Raw genomic sequence first — 24,630 nt, forward strand, 5'->3', positions numbered from 1 at the left:
TTTAAATTTGAAATAGTATGCCATATGTTACATATTTCTCATTGATATCATATTAATTAGATTAATTTTGAAAAGGGGGGAATCGAGTCAAATTTATAACAGAGAAGATAAAGATTTCCAAATGAAAAGTTTAAAAAAAATTAACCAATATCCCATCAGACTGCTGATTGGGGCAAAAGTCAGTTAGTCCACCAGGATTTTAACCAGTCATATGGAATAATTTTAAATTCAACCCCTGCCATTACCAACTTACAAATTTTTTGAAACCTTTTCAATGATAACTTAATTTTGTTAAATGACCAAATTTTTTAATCAAAGGTTCAGGACTTTTTATATGCCCATCAAGAACTAAGCATAAAGTTAAATAAAACTTAAGTGATGTTTCAATCTTTCTAGATTACATCAAAATAAATCTTCTATTAAATTTCTTCTGGATTTATGATTTTTTTTCTTCAAAAAATTATACCAATGACACCTGTATGTTTTGTCAAAGTGAACAACACATACTAAGAAATATGTCCATAGCACATGAATGCCCTGCACAATGGTATATCTGCACTGCAAAATAAAAAAAAGGTACCTTATTTCTTTGATCTGAGCTAAGATTAATATAGTAAATAGTAAAATATGATGAAAAAAGGAATAATTTTCTTTTTTTTTCATATATAAAACTGATACATTTCCTACAGTTGTTAGCATGGTATTGTAGTGTTGATTCATCCTATCTATCTAACAGCTAAATGATGTCTCATTGTTTTAAGTTCATTCCCTATACATGTATTATGTAGGAAAACTTAATTATATGATCTCGTAAGTAAGGTAGAAATACTCTCTCCGAGATTTGTCAGTGTATAAGTTGCTTGAAGGAATGCTCTACAGAATTCCAAATGATTACAGTAAAACTTGTCTAATCCAGACACCAATGGTTCCATCCATTGGTCGCATAAAACAACATTCCAGATTAGACAATATTTAATTACGACAAAAGAATTTACTGAAAGGGATATAAAGTTCAAATCAGATTATCACCAATTTTTGCATGTATTTAATGGCCTTGAAGTCCTTTAGGGCAGGCCTGCCTCTAATTAAAACAAGAAGCCCATGAGCCACAATACTCACCTGAGTAACTTATGGCCAGGCTTGTTCTTCATCAGCAAATTCTTTTTTCTATATTTAATTCCTATGTAAAACTTTGATCCTCAATTGTATCCCCACCCTACCCCCTGAGCCCCAAGGGTTATGATTTGAACCAATTCGAATCTACACTACCTGAGGATGCTTCCATATAAATATGACTAATCATGGCTTTGTTGTTCTTGTGCAGAAGATTTTTAAGAGTTTTCCTATATATTCCTATGTAAACCCTCAACCGTCTATTGTGGCCACAATTAAAATTGACACTACTTGAGGATGCTTTCATATAAATATGAATATTCATCACTTTACTTTTCTTGAGAAGATTTTTAAGGGTTTTTTTTTCTATATATTCCTATGAAAAAATTTGATTGCCCCTTGTGGCCCATCTTACCCTTGGGGGAACATGATTTGAACAAATTTGAATCTACACTATGTCAGGAAGCTCTCATACTTGTATAAATTTCATTTTTTCTGAAGCAGTGGATCTTCATCAGAATTTTATATAACCCCACCCAATAGTCTGGCCTAGTAGTTTTGGAGAGGATGAAAATTTGAAAAGTTACCAGTAATGACAATTAAGCACCCTCTTCTTGTATAGAGAGGGTATCTATAGGCACTGTATGCCTGTTGCCCATTCTATTTAGTATTCTGAATAAATATTGTTTAAACCACAATGCCAACAACAACAACAAGTCCAGCACTTTTTTATTTTTAGGTTTACAATCCTGCCGCTCATCGTTTTTTTTTAATTTTTAGGTGAAATAGAGATTTTTTTTCTTTCTGACGTGAAATTTGTATCAGGATCGAGATTTCAAATTTAGGAACTCGTACTTCTGGTTTATGATAAACATGATGCATATATGAGGGTAGATCTGCATGGCTGGTTTAGTGTAAAATTTATTGATGGTTTTTCGCCCATTCAAACAACATGCTGGCGACTTTTTTGTTCAAAGGCATGTTCAGGTGAGATAATTATGTATCTGTAATCAAAAGTATCTGCCTGTAAATTAAATTCCTCTCACAGGTTAAATTAACTGCCCATGGTGGCTATAGCCAGAGACATTATTTATGTCTGCTATAGCTAATAGGTTATAGCTTATTAGGTTTCAATTAATATTTTCAGAACAAATTTTACACATATATATTTTCAAACCAGAAGTCTCTGTCGAGACTCTAGCTCTACTGGTTTGTACTTATATCAAAGGAAGAGAAAAGTAGCAGTTGAACTTGAAACTTTACAACAGCAATAAATAGAATAATGATCCTTGATTCAGTCTCTTTTTGTGGCAAGATTGCGTTCAGACTAAAACTGTAGGAGGAGTAGCCTTTTAAAAGAATTTTACAGAAATTTCGATTTTAGTTACCATGGCAACATCATTCATCAAAATCAATAAACGATAAAGACAATGATGCATCTCAATTATGTCTACTTGCATGCCATGTTACATTAAAATCAAACCAAACTGTAGGAGGAGTAGTGGTTTGAAAGTATTTCACAGAAATGTCTATTTTTAATAACCAATATGGCAACACCTTTCATTGAAATCAAAAAACCGATATACAGAATTATATATCTTAGTGTAGTCTACTTGTGTGCCAAGTTATAATGAAATCAAACCAAAACTGTAGGAGGAGTAGCATTTTGAAAGTATTTCACAGAAATTTCTATTTTTAGTAACTTTGGCAACATCTTCATCAAAATAAAAAACCAACATTCAGAATTATGTATCTTAGTGTAGTCTACTTGTGTGCCAAGTAATATTGACTGTAGGAGTAGCGTTTTAAAAGTATTTCACAGAAATTTCTATTTTTAGTTACCATGGCAACACTGTTCATCAAAATCAAAAGCCAATACATAGAATTATGTATCTTAGTATAGTCTACTTATGTGCCAAGTTATATTAAAATCAGACAAAAACTGTAGGAGGAGTAGCATTTTGAAAAATTGTTTACAGACAGACAGATGGACGGCGGAATATACCTTACTAGCGCATAAGCTCTTCTGGTCTCTGATCAGTAGAGCTAAAATTCAAGATATATTGAAGGAGTGAAGAAAATTTATGTTGTTTGAAAATCATACATATTGACCAGCATCTCAAAATTTACATCACTGGTCCCAACTGGCAAACGATGATGAAATTAACAATTTAAGGTCCAACTATCTAGTGTGTTCTATTTGTAACCATCGGTTAGCCAGTGTCAAGGAGCCTGTTAGGAGAGCATCAAAAAAGAAGCGAAAATGAATGTAGATGACAGAATAATGATTTTTTATTTTAAAAAAAAATATTGATTTTATTCTATTTTTTATTTCCTCCTCCTATGAGACTTTATCATTCTGAGGTTCATTAACCTAAAAATAAAAAAAAATGCTGGCCTATTATACAAATTTTTATCAGAAAAGCTCACTTGAGCCCTTGGCTAAGGTGAGCTAATAATTCTTCAAAGAGAACATTAATCAACCATTTGCCTTTTAACATATGTAATTTTTGTGAAAATGTTTGAATTAATCAAAATAAAGTTGAAACCACTCTACTCTAACATACAGAATTGTATTCAATTGCCAGTGTAGATGGCTGTGCATTTCAGGATCCAGAGCAAATTTAAAGAGCTGACATATTTAAAAAATTTAGAGTATATATATTGTATATATTACTGGAGTTATCAGTGTTGAATTTAGATAGGGCTACTCTGTTTGTTTACATATATAAATATATATAAGAAAATTAACAAGTTGAAGAAAACAATAAAAATTGTTCAGATGTACATGCACTGTATCATGCAACCTCTTTTTTTTTTTTTACCGTAGTTTGAATCAAGACTGCATATGTGCAGATCGTTGATTTTTTTTTTTTTTCAGCATGTATTCTTTACAATATTTCAACAAAGTAGTTTTGAATTACATAATAATGTAAACTTATCAGATTAAATTTGCATTTGTTTCTATAACATTAAATAATGAACTAATTTTTGAAATGCTTTAGTAATTGCATTACCTATAATCGAAACTTTCTCTTAGTGATATCGATTCAATGAAATTTTGACGAATATAATCATAAAAGAAAACACATGCAATGCAATTATCCCAGCAACTGTAAACATTTAACTAATATTATATAAACATCCTCTTTAAAATAGAATGTATTAAATAAACTTACTGCTGAATCACTCTGTTTTCGAAGGAAAGCTCTGCGGATTTGAACAAGATCTTCTAAAATGGAGACAATGCTACTCCTAGATCGTGTCTCATAATCATTGTCAACTTTTAGCATACCTTCCAACTGCGTTTTAATTGTTACTGAAAATTTGCGCACAGATTCCATGGAACCACAATTTAGCTAATATTCTATGGCTATGGTCAGCAAAACTTCCCTATAATATCCTCGATATTGTTTTCCATCGAAGTAATTAAAAGAGGCATGCTAGCTTTTCAAAGCCTAATGGTATTCTAGAATGCCTGAAAATGGTTCAATATGACATATTTCTGTTCTGAGAATATTTCAAGTGAATTATTAATTCTCTGTGTAAGTTTTCCACTCCATGACAATTAAATCTATCAAATTGGCTCCAAAACTCTCCAACGAATTTTCAAAATCAATGTTACTTTACTCCATGATGAAGTAACAATTTACAGTTGAAATTCAATTACATGAAAGTACTGTGAATTCATTTTGAATTGTGACATACAAATTAGTCCAGTGAGAGTTCTTTCTCCTCAAGCAATTGTATTTCTATCCATTGCCTACCATATAAGACTTTTCTTCAAGTTCTGATAAAAAAAAAAAAATCGTGCAAAATGATTGGGCTTTACTTGCTCCACATTTACTACGCAACTAATAGCATCAGTACAGCTGTAGGCAAAGTTCAAAGAATCACAGAAAGTTGACAGTCACCATAGGGAATGGTATTCCATTTATCAAATTTGCTTATCCTGTATTTCTCAAATGAAGGCTCGTAGTTACGTTCAATACCATATTTACCAAATCTTATAAAACAGTCCCCAGTGATGCTGTGACAAGCTCCATGACACACAACAGCCTTGCCCAAACTCTGTCTTAACCAAATGAGCCTAAATGAGGTTATAGACATGATGAGACGTATGTAGCATATATTCATCCAATAAAAAGCAAGCTGATCATCCTGGAAAATTATACACGATGAAGAGTCCTTCCTCATTGGCTTGTTTTCTTAAAACCAATGGCTTCCGAAATCTACATGGGAATTACTCCAAAGAATGTAGATATTAACACATGAGTGTATATTATTTTGTCCTTTATAAATTCTGTAAGAATTCCTCTGTAATTTGATGATCAGTGCACAAAATTTTGTATACCTCATCATGACTTTGAATTTTAGTTTTTACAATCCTTCACATATATACACAAAAGAATTTCAACATTCTAATGTTAATCTTGGGTAAATATTTTGAGCATAAAAATGCCTCTGAGCCAGTTGTATGTCTGGTAAATGTTTAAAATGTTTGAAACATAGTATTTAATTTGGAGTTTGAAAATTAGAGGTTAACCATGACTGGCATCAATTACCGGTACTTGAAAAGGTTCAATCTCACTGTTTTGTGTCATAGAATCAATTCTTGAATAAATTCATCAATTGCACTGGGAAAGTATGGTGTCTCTTAAGTTACGGATTGCTTATGACTTAAGATTCCCAAATAATATTAGATAATAAACGAGGCTCAAAGGCTTTCATGATCATCCGAGTATAATCACTGCTCCAAATTGTGACTAAAATGGTCCCATTTGTGAATAAAAAATTAATTTTGCGACTAGAAATTAAAAATAACTCACATTTTCACAGCCTAGAAAATTTGGGCCAGCGATGGTCCATTCTTATGATCGGAATTGAGATTACTTTTTTCCCAAGATTCTCTATCAAGAAAATATTTGAAGACATTCCTAAAACTTTGTAGAGCGTGGCAAAGACTGAGATTACGTAATGTTATATGACAGCATGCTGTATAGAACGGCTGCCAAATGTCGTAGACTTTTAAAAACCCAACCCTGTTAATGGAGCATTTGGTCAATATTGCTTACTTATCATCATGTTTTGGCAATATTAACAATATTGTTTAATAGGTTAGGTACATAGTGACAAACAGCTGACAAAGTCCTATCTCAAAGTTTCCACCTGATGCACACATCAGTCAAACTTCGAGCAATTTCATTGGATTTAGCTTTAATTCTAGGATAAAATCACTTGTGTTTTTCAGTGTACAACCATACAGGTGGTTCTATGTACCAGTGATAAAAATATTTCATAATTGGTTCCTTCAGCCTAGCAAATTGTTTAGTCACAGTAATGATTAAGTAATCTTTGATTTAAAAAAGACATTATACATGTACATATATGAGTGTTTGTCCTTTGCTTTTGTAACATACTGAAATTCTGAAATGGCGACCAAAAAAATTTGGGTCACCATTTAGCGATCTGATAGCAAGTGTGACTTGGGAGCACTGATAGTACAACCCTGTGAAGGAACACAAAATAAACTGAAACTTGCAAAACAAGAGAAATAGGATGATCAGGGATCAACAAAATAGATAGTCTGTTAATCAGCAACAACTCGGAAACTTGTCTGTACATGCCAGTGCTATCTACCAAGGTTTCAGGTTGCCATCGGCCATTTGCCAATTAAAATTCAAAATGGTCTAAGAAAATGAAATTAAACAGCCAAAATGGTCTGTAAGTTTAAACCTGACCAGATATAATGGTCGATTAAATTCTGTACCTAACAGCCAGTTTTATTTTCATTCACATCTGATTACTTCACTTTACTACTTTCCGCAACTACAGATTTCATCAGCCAATGACTGTCACAGTTGCATATTTAAAAATCTTGATCTTCAGATCATTTCATATAATATTTCTTGTTGCTGATAAGCTTTCCCTACTAACATTAACACAGAATAGTGGGCAATCAAAATTCTGCCAAGGAATAAATTCCTCTTTGAATGATATTTTTTTGGCGGTGAACTATTTTCAGTTTAGGAACTAGAACTCATGAAAATGATGCCATTAGCCCAATGAAACTGAAGATTCAGGAAAAATAAGCAAATTCAAAGATTGTGGTCCCCTGCTTTTAGTGTCTTATTTTTTGGGATGCAATTATTTTTGGCATATTGTAACTGAATTGTCTGTGTATTCTCACTTGTCTGTCCATCAAAAACACATTTAAATTTTTGAATTAACTAGAAAACTTACCAGTCAGCAAGGGCCCCGCCGAGGGGTAGAAATATAAGGGTGCAGCTTACAGAATGAGAATTTTAATTGATTCCAAAAATTTAAAAATATATGAAGAAGAATATGCAATAACAACTGTATTTATAAAATTTCAAGATAATTCCTAAATATCCAACAACCTGTAAAGAGTATCCCTGTATTTACATAAGGCAGTAAAAAACATCACATCTATAATAACTCAATTAAATGTACATGTATATTTAAACAAGAATAAAGCATGTGTTTTCAAATATCACCCAGGCTTGACCTTAACTTCAAAACAAACAACAGTTGCAGACAAAGGTTAATTTATCTTATAGTGACAATTAAAGATAAGCCTGGAAAATTTTCTGCCCCAGACAAGATAATTAATCCCAAGGGATTAATTGTACTGCTCTCTTATCCTTTTCTTCCAAGTTTACAATCAGAACTCTTTCAGTAATGATAGAATGAGATTATTATTGGACTACCCATTAAAATTAATAGATTTCTTGAATTTACATACGGCAGCCAAATAAAAATGAATAAATAAATAAAATAAATAAATAAAAACAAAAAAATAAAAATAACATATCTTTATGTTTATCTTGTTTTCAGAATTCAATAAAATCATAACTCATTGTATATTTTACCAAAAATAAAGTATGAACATTATTTAAATCCACATTTCAGAGAATGTAAACATCATTCAGAATTGACCTTAACTTCAAAACAAACTTCATCTGCAGACAGACGTGTTAATTAATCTCAATTTGACAGAAACAGATAATGCTTTGCATTTTCTTCAAGAGGAAAGTTAATTAATCCCATGGGACTAGTTGCAGCTTTCATAGTTTACAATAGGAACATTCTCAGCAGTTATCTCTCTTTGCCCTGGCATTCATTCTAATGTAAAGTTAAGGAATCTACCCCACCACCCCAGCTCCAAACTGGATGACATAGAGAACCAAACTTAGCATCAAAATATGTCTTACTGCCTCTTCAACCAACATACCAAATTTGAACTTAATTGGTCAACTACAAAAAAAGTTATTAGAAAAGAAAATTTGTGGACGGAAGAATGACAGATGGACAGACAGACAGACCAACAGACAGACAGACAGAGCAATTACTATAGGGCACCCGCAAATCCTTGCGGGGCCCTAACAAAAGTTATGGCAAATATTAAAGCTTTTCAAAACTGCATCAAACTTCAAGAACAAGGTCATGAGGTCAAATATCATAAGAAAATCTGGTAGGTTTGTCACAAGTAATGCACATGTGAAAAAAAATATGAAAGCCCTGTCTTTTATGGCCAATACCAAAATTTTTGATAAGTAGGTCAAAGTTTTAGGTCAAGGTCATAAAGTCAAAGACTATAGTTCTTTCTGAAAGGTTTTGTCACAGGTAATGTACAAGTACTATCTTCTCTGAGACTCATTCAAAAGTTATCATCAAATGAATGTTGAAATTTTTGAAAGTACTTTAGGTTAAACTTTAACGTTAATGTCATCAGGTCAAAAACCATAGTACATTTGGAAATGTATTGTAACAGGTAATGCACACACCAAATATGTATGTCCTAACTTCTCTCATTCAAAGTTATCACCAATGTTAAAATTTTTCAAAGGTAAGCCAAACTCAAGGTCAGGGTAAAAAAAAAACAAATGTATTTAAAAAGGTCTTGTCACATGTAATGAACATTTAAATAAGAACACCCTGTCTTCCCTCATTTAAAATATATCACCAATATTAACTTTTTTGAAAAAGTAGGTCATTCTTCAAGGTCAATGTCATGGGTCAAAAATTGTAGTATATTTGGAAAGGTCTTGTCACAGGTAATGAATATGTTAAATATGAACACCCTGCCTTCTCTCATTCAAAATATGTCACCAATGTTAAAATTTTTGAAAAAAAGGTCAAACTTTAAGGTCAAAGTCACAGAGTCAAAAACAATAGTATGTTTGGAAAGGTCTTTTCATAGATAATGTATGACCATGGTCCTTACAAACGATTCTACCTACTTCCCATTCTTAAATTGAGAAACAAGGGGTCCATGGGCCACTATGTTCACCTGAGCACTTTGGTTATAAGCAATAATCAGTTCAGTACTAAACAGTTTAAATATGTAAGTGGTCCCACCCGAAGCCTCCCTGGGATGATGATTTGAACAACTTTGAATCAACACTACCTGAGGATACTTCTGTATTCATATGGCTACTCCTGGCTTTGCTGTTCTTGAGATGATGATTTTTAAGATATTTCTTATGTATTATGATGATTTTTAAAGATATTTTTTATATATTCCTATGTACAATTTTGATCCCCTGTTGTGGGCCCAACCTACCTCAGGGATCATGATTTGAGCAAACTCAAATCTATATTACTTGATGATGCTTCTGTATTAATATTACTAATCATGACTTTATTGGTCATCATGTTAAGATGATTTTTAAGATATTTCCTATATATTTCTACGTATAACTTGGGGGGGGGGGGGAGCAAAGATAATCTCACTAGACACCCTCTCCCATGTCTAATTCGATCAGTCTCTATATTGACTCATTACAGCTCTTAATATTGGTGCCTACGAAAATTTGCCTGGCAAATAAAAATTTGCTTTGGCAACTAATTTTTTTTTTATTAGGAGCCAATTGGCTCCTAAATTTTAGAGGTCACTTAGAGACCTGTTGAGGATGCTTCTTTACTAATATTACTAATCACAGCTTTGCTGTTCTTGAGAAGAAGATTTTTAAAGATATTTCCTATATGTTCCTCTGTATAATTTTGATCCCCTGCTGTGACCCCACCCTACCCCTGGGGATCAGATTTGAACAAACTTGAATGCAATGAAACTTTCGCATAAGTTTCAACTTTTCTGGCCCAGTAGTTTTTTGAGAAGATTTTTGAAAGATTCCATTTACTTTTCACCAATTCTTAATTATCTCCCCTTGAAAGATGGTGTGGCCCTTCATTTGAACAAACTTGAATTCCCTTCACCCAAGGATGCTTTGTGGCAAGTCTGGTTGAAATTGGTCCAGTGGTTCTGAAGAGGAAGTTGAAATGTAAAAAGTTTACCACAATGACAATAACAACAAAGGACAAATTTTGATCAGAAAAGATCACTTGAGCTTTCGGCTCAGGTGAGCTTACAATATATAAAACCTGACCTCTGAAATACCATTCCTTTTGAAATTACAGGTTTTAATAAATATACTTGATCCCTATATGGACTTTGAAAATCATGTAAAATTGATATGCAATATTTCAACAGATTGTTTTATCATTAAAACCTTTTTTTAATTGATTTCTAAAAGACAATTTTCATACTTGGCCAATTTGCTTCTGAACTGCTCAAACAATAAACAGATAAAATCAAATTAAACCTTATGTTCTTGACATTCTAACACTACCATTTTTCAAGTTCTTGATGAGTCATTAATCTCCTGAGGTAATTACCCCTAAAAATCGATTATCAGAGGATTCTTACTCTTTTTTCATATATGCAGTAGAATCCTAGTCACTTAAGGAGACTGACTACTGTGATTCCATTAATTCTCATGGGGGATTATATTCTATGGTTTGGGTTATTTTGACAGCTAGTTCTACCACATCCTATTCAATCATTAGTAAAATTTGTAATTCTTGAATCACTTAATTTCATGGTCTGGCTCAGCCACAAAAACAAAGAAAATTGATGTTCAATGAAAATTTATGATGCCATATATACAGCATTTCCTTCAGTAAATTTTGAGACTAAAATAACATTAGCCTAGACAGATTTACATGTACATGCATAATATCAATTCTAAAATTAAAATCTTTAAGTCTTCGAATTGAACAAAGTAATATCAGAGGAGATTTTGCTAGCAGGAAACTTTTTTCCCACCACTGTGCCTTGAAGTTCTTTAACTGAATGGATCAACATCTCTTTTAAATCTTGTATACTGCATTTCATTCCTAGTCCTTATTTATCTTAATTCTAGAAGATGGGGGGAGGGGGGAATTCAATATGATTTACTTCTATAATATTCTGTAACAGAAAATAAAATATTAATATAGATATTGATAGGGTTCAATAAGTAATCAAACCTAGGAAACCTGTACTCTAATAAGTCTTCTACCAATCTACCATCTAGTTTTATGGAACAATCCTTTCAGATACTGTAGATTTATAAATAAACACAAGGAATTTAATCATAATTTCATGAGAATTAAGCACCAATTACAAAATAAAATTGTTCACTTTTCCTTTCAAATTGCCAAAATACATGTAACCAGAAGTCTCTGATGAGACTGTAGCTTCACAGGTTTGTATTTATAACAGAGGAAGAAGAAACTAGCACCTGGACTTAAAAACTGCAACAGCAATAAATACAAATAATGATCCTTGGTTTAGTCTCTTTTTGTGGCAAGATTTATTGCTATCAGACTAAAACTGTAGGAGGAGAAAGATTTGTTTAAAAAGATTTTACAGAAATTTTAATGTTCGTAACCATGGCAACAACTGGTTTTGATCAAAATCAAGAAATGATAAAGACAATTATGTATCTCAGTGTAGTCTACTTACATGCCAAGTTATATTGAAATCAGACCAAACTATAGGAGGAGTAGTGGTTTGAAAGTATTCAAATAAAAAAAATTCAAATCAAAAATTGATTCAAAGAATTTATAGGTATATCTTTGTGTAGTCTACTTGTGTGCCAAATTATATTGAAATCAGTCCAAAACTGTAGGAGGTGTGGCATTTTGAAAGTATTTCACAGAAATTTCTATTTTTAATAATCATGGCAACACTGTTCATCGAAATCAAAAACCGATTAATAGAATTATGTATCTTTGTGTAGTCTAATTGTGTGCCAAATTATATTGAAATCAACAAGACCATGATTTGAATCTTGGATTTATACATGGTGAACTGTCTGACATTGCAAAAATTCAAATGGACCCAAAAAAATCTATAAACTTGAACAATACATATAATTTCTTAATGATATACTTTAACTTATCTGTCATTAGTGAAGCTAATATTATCATTCTGTCAAAGAGTCTACAATAACAAGTGATCAATCATATTCCAGGCCAATAGACCATAACTAAGAACAGACTTAGTTAAGTCTAAATTTTGATTTTGAATGTATTGATTTAAGATACACATTTAAAATGTTGCAAAATTGTTAAGAATTCAAATATAATTATGATAAACACATGATAAAAATTTATGCCAATTTAATTTTATTTTTAAAAGTATTTGAAAAATTACTTTAATTTGAAATATTGATTTTAGGACCTTTACATAACACTGCACACTAAAGAGTTTCATTGTAATTTTATGCAATTAGAGTGATCTGTCTTTACAGATGTAAAATAAATTTAAATCTTTTGAGTATTACCAGTAATCAATTCAAGCATCCGTAACATTTCATTAAGCCTTGATAAATTTATCGAACACTTAATTCATTTGCACATATTTCAAGGTACAGTGATATCTGTTCATCAAACTTTGTCTTTGAACATTTTTCCAGGTGATAAATACCTGGTACCTTTTGATGAAAATGAAAAAGATAAACATAAATTCACTAGTTTATATAATTTTTTCAATGCCTGAAATAAAACATAAGTGTATAGTGAGTGGGTCATTAGGTTCTAAGTTTATGGTCTTGATACCTACCCAAACCAAGCCTACAATTTTGTTATTACTTTTATTTTGGCATGTATATTTTTGCAATTCACAAATGATTACAAAAAAATGTATGAGGGGTGATCAAAAAGTTCACGAACTAATTGAATTACTTCCTTAAAAGAAATAAAATGAGGTTTAAGTGTTCATTATTTTTTAAAGTAGTCCTCTCTGATTTTAATGCACATCTGCCATTGTTCTGCCCATGCGTGAATCACATGATCCAGGCGGTCACGTGACATGCTCCATAGCAGTCTGTTCACGGAAGCTAAGAAATTTTTCCGAGCCTTATATTTCTTACCATGCAAGTTATTTTTTATAACAAGAAAAGACCATCTGTCAGAAATGGCCAAATCTCGGCAATAGGATGGGTGGAGAAGGATATCCCTTCCCAGAATTAGCATGGTGACCATCACAATCCCAGTCCTCTGTCTCAAGAGCATCGTTTATCCAATGCAGAACAAGATGTGTCTGTGAAACACTGATGCCCCTGTATGGCAACTTATAGCAAAGGTTAAACTTTTTCAAATGCAAATCAAATATGTTGATACCCAGAGTAAGGTCTTGTCTCGAGGAATAAACCTGTGAAATATGAAAGGCCTAGCAGCAACAATTGAATAGATATGGAAAAGGTTTTTTTTTCAGAAGTATGTCAAACATCAAGGTCAAGGTCAAAAATGTCAAACATTAAGGTCAAGTCAAAATTATTGGTGCCAAAGGAAAGGCGTTCTCCCAAGAAATACACGGGTGACATATGAAAGCCAAAGCACCAATCGTTCAAAAGTCATGGCCAAGGTGAAAGTTTTCCAAAAGTAGGTCAAACTCCAAGGTCAAGGTCAAAGGGTCAAAGCTGTTGGTATCCAAAGAAAGGTCTTGTCACAAGGATTACATATGTGAAGTATGAAAGCCCTAGTACCAATGTTCAAAAGTTATAGCCAAGGTTAAAGATATGCTATATAAACGCGATTTTATATGTGAAACAAAATGATTAAATGATTTGAGAAACATGATGTGTAATAAAAAAAATAACTACTTTCCACAAAGTTCTACTAAATAAGTCGTTGTAATTACAAAACAATTAAGCAAGATCTGCAATTAAGAAATCCGCCTATTCATCAGTGATTGGGAAGGCCAAAAAGGTCAATGGGACTATGGCACAACTGTCAACATTTTTAATGGGCCATTTTAAAAATGAATGGGCCATCAATATATTCTGAAGGGCCATTTTCAGAAAAAACAAAATAACAAACAAACATGAAATACGAAAGAAAACACGTTTTTAATTAACCGAATCTAACTTTTAAGATATGCAATGCAGCAAATTTAGAGGAACCCGCATAGAATATAATTTGCCTGTATTTTGTGTTAAATTACACAAAAAGTTGGATTAAGCACCACCCTATCCTACAAATGAATGAAGTAATGCACTTAATGTAAGTGCTTTGTTTAACTGGAAGCAGTTTTGAATAGGATTTAACCAATGAGATTTGTTGTTTTAAATTCGACTGCATTTAAAACAAAAGTAAAACAAGTTAGAAAGTCGTACGCAAAATATTTACAAATAACATCACTAAAAATTGAATGTGCACCTTGGCGCCCCCATTGATTGATTTAATGTGCCATTTTTCACTTCAATGTGACTATGGCGCATGGCCCAAGCCCTTCCCAATCACTGTTCATGAATATTGATGAAGGAAGTGCGTAAAAAGTATATAGACACGTATGTCCGCAGGAAATCATAGACAACTATGTACGTTGCATTTTGACTACAATTTTGAATAAAAGTTAATATCTGTCATAACAGAGTAGATGGTTAATACTGGTTGTTTTCAAAGATATATAAGTATCTTTAAGCATAAAATGTATGCCATCCATGTCAAAAGTGATTTTGTATACCAAACGGCCTACCTCGTTTTCTGGACGCCATTTTTGTTTATCAAACTAAAAGTAGCGACGGTGTCACATGATGTATGAATTTAAATAGAGGCATTACTTTCCTAGTAGGATAATAATTAATTATAATTTGAGATCTTCATAATGCGTTCATTTCCAATTGTGTAATTTACAATATTTTCGTAACTTTATGTGGTAAACAAAATAAATAAATTTCCAACTTTATTTTCAACTGACACAAGTTATAGCATGTATATCTTTAAAGTTGGGTAAAATTTTGCAAACCTGGGTCAAACTCCAAGGTCAAGGTCAAAAGGTCATATATGGTGGTACCCAAGGAAAGTTCTTGTCATAATGAACACTCATGTCAAATATTAAAGCCTTACCCTTGACAGCGCAATAGTTATGGGCTAGGTTAAAGTTGACAACAGACAAACAGACAGACAGGACAAAAACAATATACCCCTGGGATCTTTTGATCCGGGGGCATAAAATGTATGGGCGCCTTCTTTTTTTCATATCTCAAATGTTTAAAGTCTAAAGTAAACAATATTTTAGGGATTTAATAATTATATTATAGTTCAGACATTCAACTATTTTTCTAATTGTAACTTGGTGATCTTTCAAAACAAATTACTCAACTAAGGACACATCTTTTTACCAGCTTGCTTTCGCTGTGCAACAGAACAAACATCATTTTTAACCATCTCCATGCCTTCACTAAAACAATCAATCCAATTAATGATTGAACTTCTGAAAGTCTTTTGTCTTCATAAACCTTGTACAAATTATCATATTCTACTGCAAAGGAATTTCTGAGATATATGTTAAACAAACGTGGAGCAAAACATTATATAACATCTGCTATTTATAGAACATGTGTATGACTACATGTGTGCCAAATTTTATTCTGATCTGATCTACAATTCAAATTGTAGTCTTGTAAATATAGAGATAGTTCGCGAACTTTTTGATCACCCCTCGTAATTGTAAATATTAGTTCCTTGCATAAAAAGAAGTAATATATGGTAAAAAGTTTCTGACAAGTATTTGAAAGTTATGGCCAGATCATTGATCTTGGGGTCTTGAAAACTGAACCTGAGGACAATGGACTTTTACTAACTAATTACAACACAGATGGACAGCATCTTATCCTACAACTTCACTTGATTCCATTTGTCACCTAAAGTATGAATTCCTGGGAAAATCATTAATTCCTTGTGTTAAGAATTTGACATTCTGGGAGGAAAATATCTTGGAAGTTCATTGGCATTCATGACAATTCACAATTGACGATCAAACACTGACAAGGAAGAATACGCTAATGATGACAATGATGTGCAAGACTTGTATTCATCAAAGGCATACAATGAAATTAACTAGGTACTCCCAATGATATCAAATGATCAGAAATCAATAACAAGAGGCCAGTGGTCCACAGAACTCACCTGAATCACATCAAGATTCATCAGCTTCTTTATCCTATATATTTTCAAATCTGAAGAATCACTACAGCTCTCACCAGAAATTTACTGATTCTGTCAACGGTAGGATAAAGACCATGAAAATCATAAGAACGATGCACTGCTTTCAAAGAGCATATGGTGAAAAGAGAAAGCCAAGACTGAAACAGTTCAACTAATCAGAAGATATTCCAATCATTTTATAACTCATAACCAAGATGACACCAAACACTAGCATCACCTCCTCTGTTCCAATAGATGAATATCTGCATCAATTATAAATTGGACATAAATATGTACAGCTCTCAACAGCAAAAACACAGCTTTAGACCATCAGAACCAGATCAATCTTAATGACTTCACATGAAGCTATTTTGCAGAATATTTGAAAATTAAATAATCATAGTAGATAAACAACAGATAGAGAAGGTGTGGAGATCAATCAAAGACTGCTGATCAAGCCTGTAATTGACATTTCCTAGAAAACTCAACCCTACATTACAGCCTTCAATATGGAAGGCTACATATCACTTTTAATTCAATAATGAAAATTTCCATCTAACAACTAGCTAGACACCAAAATGCTGCCAGAGCATTTGCTTGTAAAGTGATTTCTATATAGAACACAACTTCTGAAGTAGTGGAATTAATATTGTGTTAACATTACCAATGCATATCAGAGCCTTTGAGAATTGTCACTTGGCAAAATTGATAAAATTGTATATAAACTAATTTCAATTCTTATACTTGCATGATATGATAACTGAACTTTTGGACCTAAATTCAAACAAGAAGCCCATGGGCCACAACCCTCACCTGAGTAACTTTAGCCCTGCTGTTCTTCATCAGATTTCTATAAATTTATATTTCCATGAAAAATTGTGATCCCATCTTATATCCCCACTCTTACTCTGAGGGTTTCTGAATCCACACAACATGGGATATGCTTCAATATCATTATGACTAACATGGCCTTGAAATAATGGAGAAGAAAATTCTTTTCCTGTTTATATGCATTATGTAAAATTTGATTCTTATTTTAGCTCAATGTGGTGTCTAACCCAGTGTGCATAATCTGAAGAAGAAAAAAAATGAAACCACTCAACTTGGGAATGTTTGCAAATGAATGGTGAGATTGTGTTCTTGAGAAGATTTTCAAAATTGACAAGAGATAAAATATTGCTGAAAATTTTTCTGACAATGGTAGAAAAACAGCCCTTTTTGATGATCATAATAACAAGAATGTTCCATTTCTGATTAATTCTTAATCATAACTAAACAAGTTTGATATCTTAAATGGGAAATTGGACTAATGATAATATCATGATAAAAAATAATTCTTTAAGTCTTTTCAGATGAACTTACACAGTACTGAATGGGACACCCCACATATTTTTAATTTCTTGAAACAACGTAACTGTTTACATGAAACAAACATTTTTCAAATAAAAAAACACCATTGAACCAGAAACAAAAACAAAAGCATGACTGCACATAATTTGAAAAATTTTTTGTTTACTTATTTATTGGTATTTATTTAACAAATGATGCATGTTTCAAATAATATTTCCTGCTTATACATGTGTGACCGATATAAAAACAAGAGGCTCATGGGTCACATTGCTCACATAACTGAGTAAATATTAAGATATTTAAGATTACTCACTTTAGTAACTTTAGCTCTGCTGTTTTTCAGAAGATTTTAAAGATTTCCCCCCTCTTTATTCCATGAAAAATTGTGACCCCGTATTTTGGCCCAAACAAACTATGAAGGGATCTGAGGGGTCACTGAATCCACACACATGGAGATGCTTAATATTTACTAATTTGGCCTTGCTGTTATGGAGAAGAAGTTTTGTTTTCCTCCTATAGACATTCATTATGTAAAATCTGATCCTTAATTCTGCAGGGTTCATAATTTGAAGAAAAAAATGAATCCATACAATTTTGGAATGCTTGAAAATATTAATGATTCTACTGTGACTCTCGTAGAGATTTATAAACATTTTTTCTAAACAGATTTGAATATGCACTATCTGAGGATACTTCACAGTATATTAATATCACTAATCATGGCCCTGCTGTTCTTGAGAAGATGTTACAAGATTTGTTCCCATGTTTTCCCATGTAAAACTTTGATCTCCCATTGTAGCTCCACCCTATCCCAGTTTGCGATGATTCAAACAATTCAGAATCTACACTATGTTCAGAAGCTTACATACAAGTTCATTTTTTCTAGCCCAATGGTTCTTGAGAAGATTTTTCTTGTATATTCCTATGTAATCTTTGACCCCCTATTGTGGCTCCACCTACCCCCAGGGACCATGATCTGACAATTTAGAATCTACATAATGTCACCTAGGAAGCTTTTACACTAAATTTCAATTTCTTTTCTGGCTACATGGTTCTTTTTTTTTAACAACCTGACCCTTTGTCTTTTGTTGAAAATCTCCCGATTGGAATAGAGCTTGGTCCTTCATTTGACTAATTTTGAGTCACATTTACCCAACAATGCTTTGTGCCAACTTTGGTTACAATTGGTAAGTTCGATCTGGAGAAGAAGTAAAAAATGTAACAAATTTACAGATGGACAGACAGAAAGGTGGACAGATGGATGAAAGCTTGACAACATGTAATCAGAAAAGGTCACTTAAACTAACAGCTCAGGTGAGCTAACAATACCAAGGAAAAATCTGCCTGAAAATTATCATTTAAAATTCAAAATATGATTTTTATCTAAATTTCACTCTGTTAGCTGTATTAAACATTTAATTTGATCAGCAAAGTCTATTAATTATCAATAAATTTGTGCTTCCTACAAGTATAAAAGAGTGGCTTATGAAAGCATCCAATTACCAAACCACATCATTATTCAACATCCAGGTAGGGATTCAAACATTACTCACTGTAGGACTTGTAGGACTTACATGCATTGACAACACCAAAGTTCAATAACCTCTGCAAACAATTCAAAAGTAAATAAATGATGTAGGATTTTACATAAAAAGACTTGGAAAACATTTTGAGAGATCAAGAACCTTGAAGCAAAAATCTGCTTGATTTAATAAGAGGAAAAACCAGGAATGGTTCTTACCTCCACTGAAGATTGAGAACTTTGAGAGGTCAAAGTTTGAGCCATCAAAAGTCACCTGTAATTTGTAACTGATCCTGTGTATAAAAGGTATATATCTTTTATACACAAAACTAAAACTTTTGAAATATATGATCTCAAAAACTTTTTACTGATATTTTACCACAATTTACTTAAATTATCTAAAAATTTAAATTGTTAAAATTGGTATCTCCTAAATATAAATATAATAAATATGCATTATGAACTCTCATATATATATATATATATATATATATATATATATATATATATATATATATATATATATATATATATATATATATATATATATATATATATATATATATATATATAAGGACTGGTTAACTGGTAACTTGGTTGGAATGATGGTAATCTGTTAGAAAATCTTAAATCAATTTAGCAACAAAAAAAAAGTAAAATTTGACTGCAATTTCCTTAAAAATCAAAATAAACTAGAAATATGTCCATAGGACATGAATGCCCTGCCGAGGGTATATTAGTAATGCAACATTTTAACACAAATTGAGAAAAGTGAGGTCAAGGTAAAAGGAAATGTCAAGGTGAAAAAATATTGATGCAGTTGAATAGCTTACATTAGTATGTATCAGCATATGAATTTTGACACAAATTTAAGAAAAGTGAGGTCAAGGTCAAATGAAAGGTCAAGGTCAAAAAAAAAAATTGTTTATGCAGTTGAAAGGTTACATTGGTATGTATTAGCATATGAAGTTTGATAAAAATATTATGAATGGTTTTAAAACTAAGCTAAACACTTATTAAAGAAAAGTGAGGTCAAGGTCAAAGGAAAGGTCAAAGTCAAAAAATATTGATGCAGTTGAATAGCTCTCATCAGTATGTATCAGCATATAAAGTTTGACACTAATTTAAGAAAAGTGAGGTCAAGGTCAAAGGAAAGGTCAAGGTCAAAAAATGTTGATGCAGTTGAATAGCTCTCATCAGTATGTATCAGCATATGAAGTTTGATAGCACTATCTTGAATGGTATCTTTAAAACTGAGCTAAAAACTTATTTAAGAAAAGTAAAGTCAAGGTCAAAGGAAAGGTCAAGGTAAAAAATACTGATGCAGTTGAATAGCTCTCATCAGTATGTAACAGCATATGAAGTTTGTTAAAAATATCTTGAATGGTTTCATTAAAACTGAGCTAAACACTAATTTAAGAAAAGTGAGGTCAAGGTCAAAAGGAAGGTCAAGGTCAAAAAATGTTGATGCAGTTGAATAGCTCTCATCAGTATGTATCAGCATATGAAGTTTGATAACACTATCTTGAATGGTATCTTTAAAACTGAGCTAAACACTAATTTAAGAAAAGTGAGGTCAAGGTCAAAGGAAAGGTCAAGGTCAAAAAATGTTGACGCAGTTGAATAGCTCTCATCAGTATGTAACAGCATATGAAGTTTGTTAAAAATATCTTGAATGGTTTCATTAAAACTGAGCTAAACACTAATTTAAGAAAAGTGAGGTCAAGGTCAAAAGGAAGGTCAAGGTCAAAAAATGTTGATGCAGTTGAATAACTTACATCAATATGTATCAACGTATGAAGTTTGATTACACTATCTTGAATGGTATCTTTAAAACTGAGCTAAACATTAATTTAAGAAAAGTGAGGTCAAGGTCAAAGGAAAGGTCAAGGTCAAAAAATGTTGATGCAGTTGCATAGCTCTCATCAATATCTATCAGCATATGAAGTTTGATAAAAATATTTTGGATAGTTTCTTTGAAACTGAGCTTTGAACAGAGCTAAACGCAAAGTGTGATGGAAGGACAGACGGAAGGACGGAAGGACAGAAGGATGGAAGATGGACATGACAAACACTATATGCCCCGGCCATATTCATGGCGGGGCATAAAAATCTAAACATTGATAAGTTTTTCACAGATCTATTTAAGCTGATTCGGAGTAATTAAGGCTCTCCAGATTGAGATTGCCGGGGTAATTTTGCTTCGAGATATTTTATTTGTTTTTGTCAGATTGAGAAGTGTTAATTGTAACTTACTGTTAAAACACCATGTTGTACTCAAAGTTATAGTGAAAGTTCATCAAAATGTATTTTGTATAAAGAAATAATTGATACATTAGATTCAAAAAGATATCTTGAGAAGCGATTGACATACAAAGAAAAGTCTGTGTAAAGTATATAAATATTGAATTTCTGCACATTCTTTGAATATTGAAAATGAAGGGTATAAAAACCTACCCTGAAATGAATAAAAATGTTGATTTTGTAAGATGAAAGAAGTAGAAGGTAAATTTCACTTGTAAAAAATATATTAAGCCTTGATAGGTCCCTTAATATAAGTATGACTGTGTATATATATATATATATATATATATATATATATATATATATATATATATATATATATATATATATATATATATATATATATATTGAGGAATGACTCTAATTCTTGGCCAAATTATTCGAGTATAACCTGGTTTGGGTCAGTTTACGCTTTATAATCTGCGAAGCGGATTATAAAACAGCGTAAACTGACCCAAACCAGGTTATACTCGAATAATTTGGCCAAGAATTAGAGTCATTCCTTATAATTTAATTTTAAAATCATTAAATAACTATGGGTGTAAAATTTCTTTGCTTTTTATTAGTTCAAATTTGCCGCTCAATAATACAACCGTAGTAACGGAAGTAACGGAAGTGATGGGAAGCGAGGGGATGTAAAAACTGATACATAGGCCTAGCAGCTTGTTTACATGTGGTAAGATCGAATTATTGTTTGAAGTTAAAGGTACATTTATTAAATCTGGAATTTTCCACGAATCCCGAGAACTGGAAATGAGAGGACTGTATGGATACAGATGATTCAGCTGGTTGTCGGGGGGGGGGGGGGGGGGGGGGGGGGTGTCCCCATACCAAACCAGGTTATACAGAAATAATTTGTGTTCCTTTTTGGATATTAACCAATCAGAGGCTAGAATACAAACAAAATTAAATTATATATATATATATATATATATATATATATATATATATATATATATATATATATATATATATATATATATATGTATGTATAGAGAGAGAGAGAGATGGGGGACCCTCTGAGGGCTGTCATATAGGAAAGTGACAACTAGATGTACTTGAACTTACAATAAAATACAGCACAAAAGGAAGGTGACATGGAAAAAAATCACTCATATATATGTGTTAGAATTATTAACATTTAAAACAGACAGGCTCTAAATTATTACAATACCTATATACTGACCATCACATAATAGTTATATATTTTCTGCTTACTGCTCATCACTTCTATTAGATAATCTTACATTAGAGATATAAATTCTGTGTAGAAAATAGTACCATTAGAAAAAAAAAAAGAACAACTAGCAAGTGTACTTTTATTGTTTATTAAGGAAAACTTGAAAATTAAAAACATCTGAAAATGTTATCAGTGTGATCAGTACTATTCAAATATTAATATGTCAGACACACCTGAGACAATTATAGAATTATTTCATTTACAGAATGTCCTTGACCTATAAATACAAACAACAAATAAGTACTGAAGTTAGGCTTTGAGTACTTGAGAAAAAAATTCACATATGACTTACATGTATTGGTGCCTGTAAAACACTATCCCAAAAAAATTTCATGTCCAGTGTCTCAGAATAAAGAATCTATAACCCTCTTCAGATGTTAATACAGAGATATGGAGAGAAGGTTGGTGCACTAACACATCATAATCACAGATGTACTGAGACTATCGGCAGGTAATCCCAACACATGTTGGATAAGTAATAATATAGTATGCCTATACTGCTAACAAGATTCTATCTTTATATTTGTTTCAGATAATACCATCTACGTGAAGGAATGAGGACTAATCATTCATAATCAAGATTATAATATTATTAATCATACTTTATCATACTCCATAAAAAAAGGAATTTTGGCAGTTCTACAGAATGCCAACCTCATTTGACCTGGATTGCAGACAAAGTTGCTGATTAGTGAAGCAGGTGAAATCAAACTAATACCATTAATGCCACTTATACACACACCCTTAGTTAAAAATACATGTAAAGAGACAAAACTCTTCGTAGATACCTTGATCTTGCTGAGTTAGATGCAATGTGTTTCTCCTCAAATTTTCAATCTGGGAAACTTGGAGTGATGAAAGAGTCAATTTAATTTCTAATGGAGAATGAGATGCTAAATAGATAATCAATCTTCAGAATATTGAAAGTCCTCTGTTCTATCAATATAAAATATAGATTTCTTCAGAGATTTGAATGATTTAACAATTTTTTTGTTTCGCCTCTAAAATGTTTCATTGATTTTCATGGCACTTCACACATTATGTTTGGAGTGGTAAATGGTCTAACACGAACAATCCAATTAAAGACGAATTATCATTCTAATCTATTTAAGAGTTCTCATCTGACAAAATGTTCTAGTTAAGGTAGTACAAAACAGATAGGCCAAAATTTTCTTCAAATTAAATTTTTTTTTAAAACTACAAAACTTTGTTCTAAGATGCAAAACATCTCTTTATGTGTAATGTAAAAGAAATTCAGCCTCACAATTTTCATCCACATAGTTTTTAATATATAGCCCATCACACCCCTATAAGAAAAGGGTGGAATCAGACATTCAACATTTAGAATGCACATTGTTTAAAGATTACCATTTGATATATATTACAAATGTGTGTGAAGCTGTTTATAAAGGTAACCTTTCTGTTACTATAATTCTGTAAAATATACTGATAAGAGTATATTTGAGTACACTGTGATGTAAAAATAGAACATCCATAGTTCGGAAATATTTTTGTAGATTAAAAAAATTTCAGTGCAAAAATAATTAGATTAAAAGAATCAGAAGATGATGGCATAATATTTACCTTTTACCTCTAAATATGACCTTGACCTTTAAGGTACATAAAGCATGGATATTCCTTATACATTATGTCCAAATATCAGGTCTTTACAATGAATGAGTCAAAAGTTATATTTTATGAATAACAGAGATTTAAATTGAATGTCGAGGACATAAACACATTCTAAGTAAAGAAGGCTCAAGAATGTCCATGATATGGGATGTCTCCAATTTTTTACAGAATAGGGTAAATATCTGCCATA

General features: G+C 31.9%; 1 protein-coding gene across 3 annotated transcripts in view; it reads right to left on the reverse strand.

The window, feature by feature from the left end:
* LOC133182233 (transient receptor potential cation channel subfamily M member 3-like) overlaps positions 1–24,630 on the reverse strand; it is a 94,335-nt gene that overhangs the window by 56,558 nt on the left and 13,147 nt on the right. The gene's annotated exons all lie outside the window — the stretch shown is intronic.

This window comes from Saccostrea echinata, unplaced genomic scaffold, assembly GCF_033153115.1.
Source record: "Saccostrea echinata isolate AGI-Se365-2 ecotype Australia unplaced genomic scaffold, CSIRO_AGI_Sech_v1 ptg000009l, whole genome shotgun sequence".
Classification (NCBI taxonomy): Eukaryota; Metazoa; Mollusca; class Bivalvia; order Ostreida; family Ostreidae; genus Saccostrea; species Saccostrea echinata.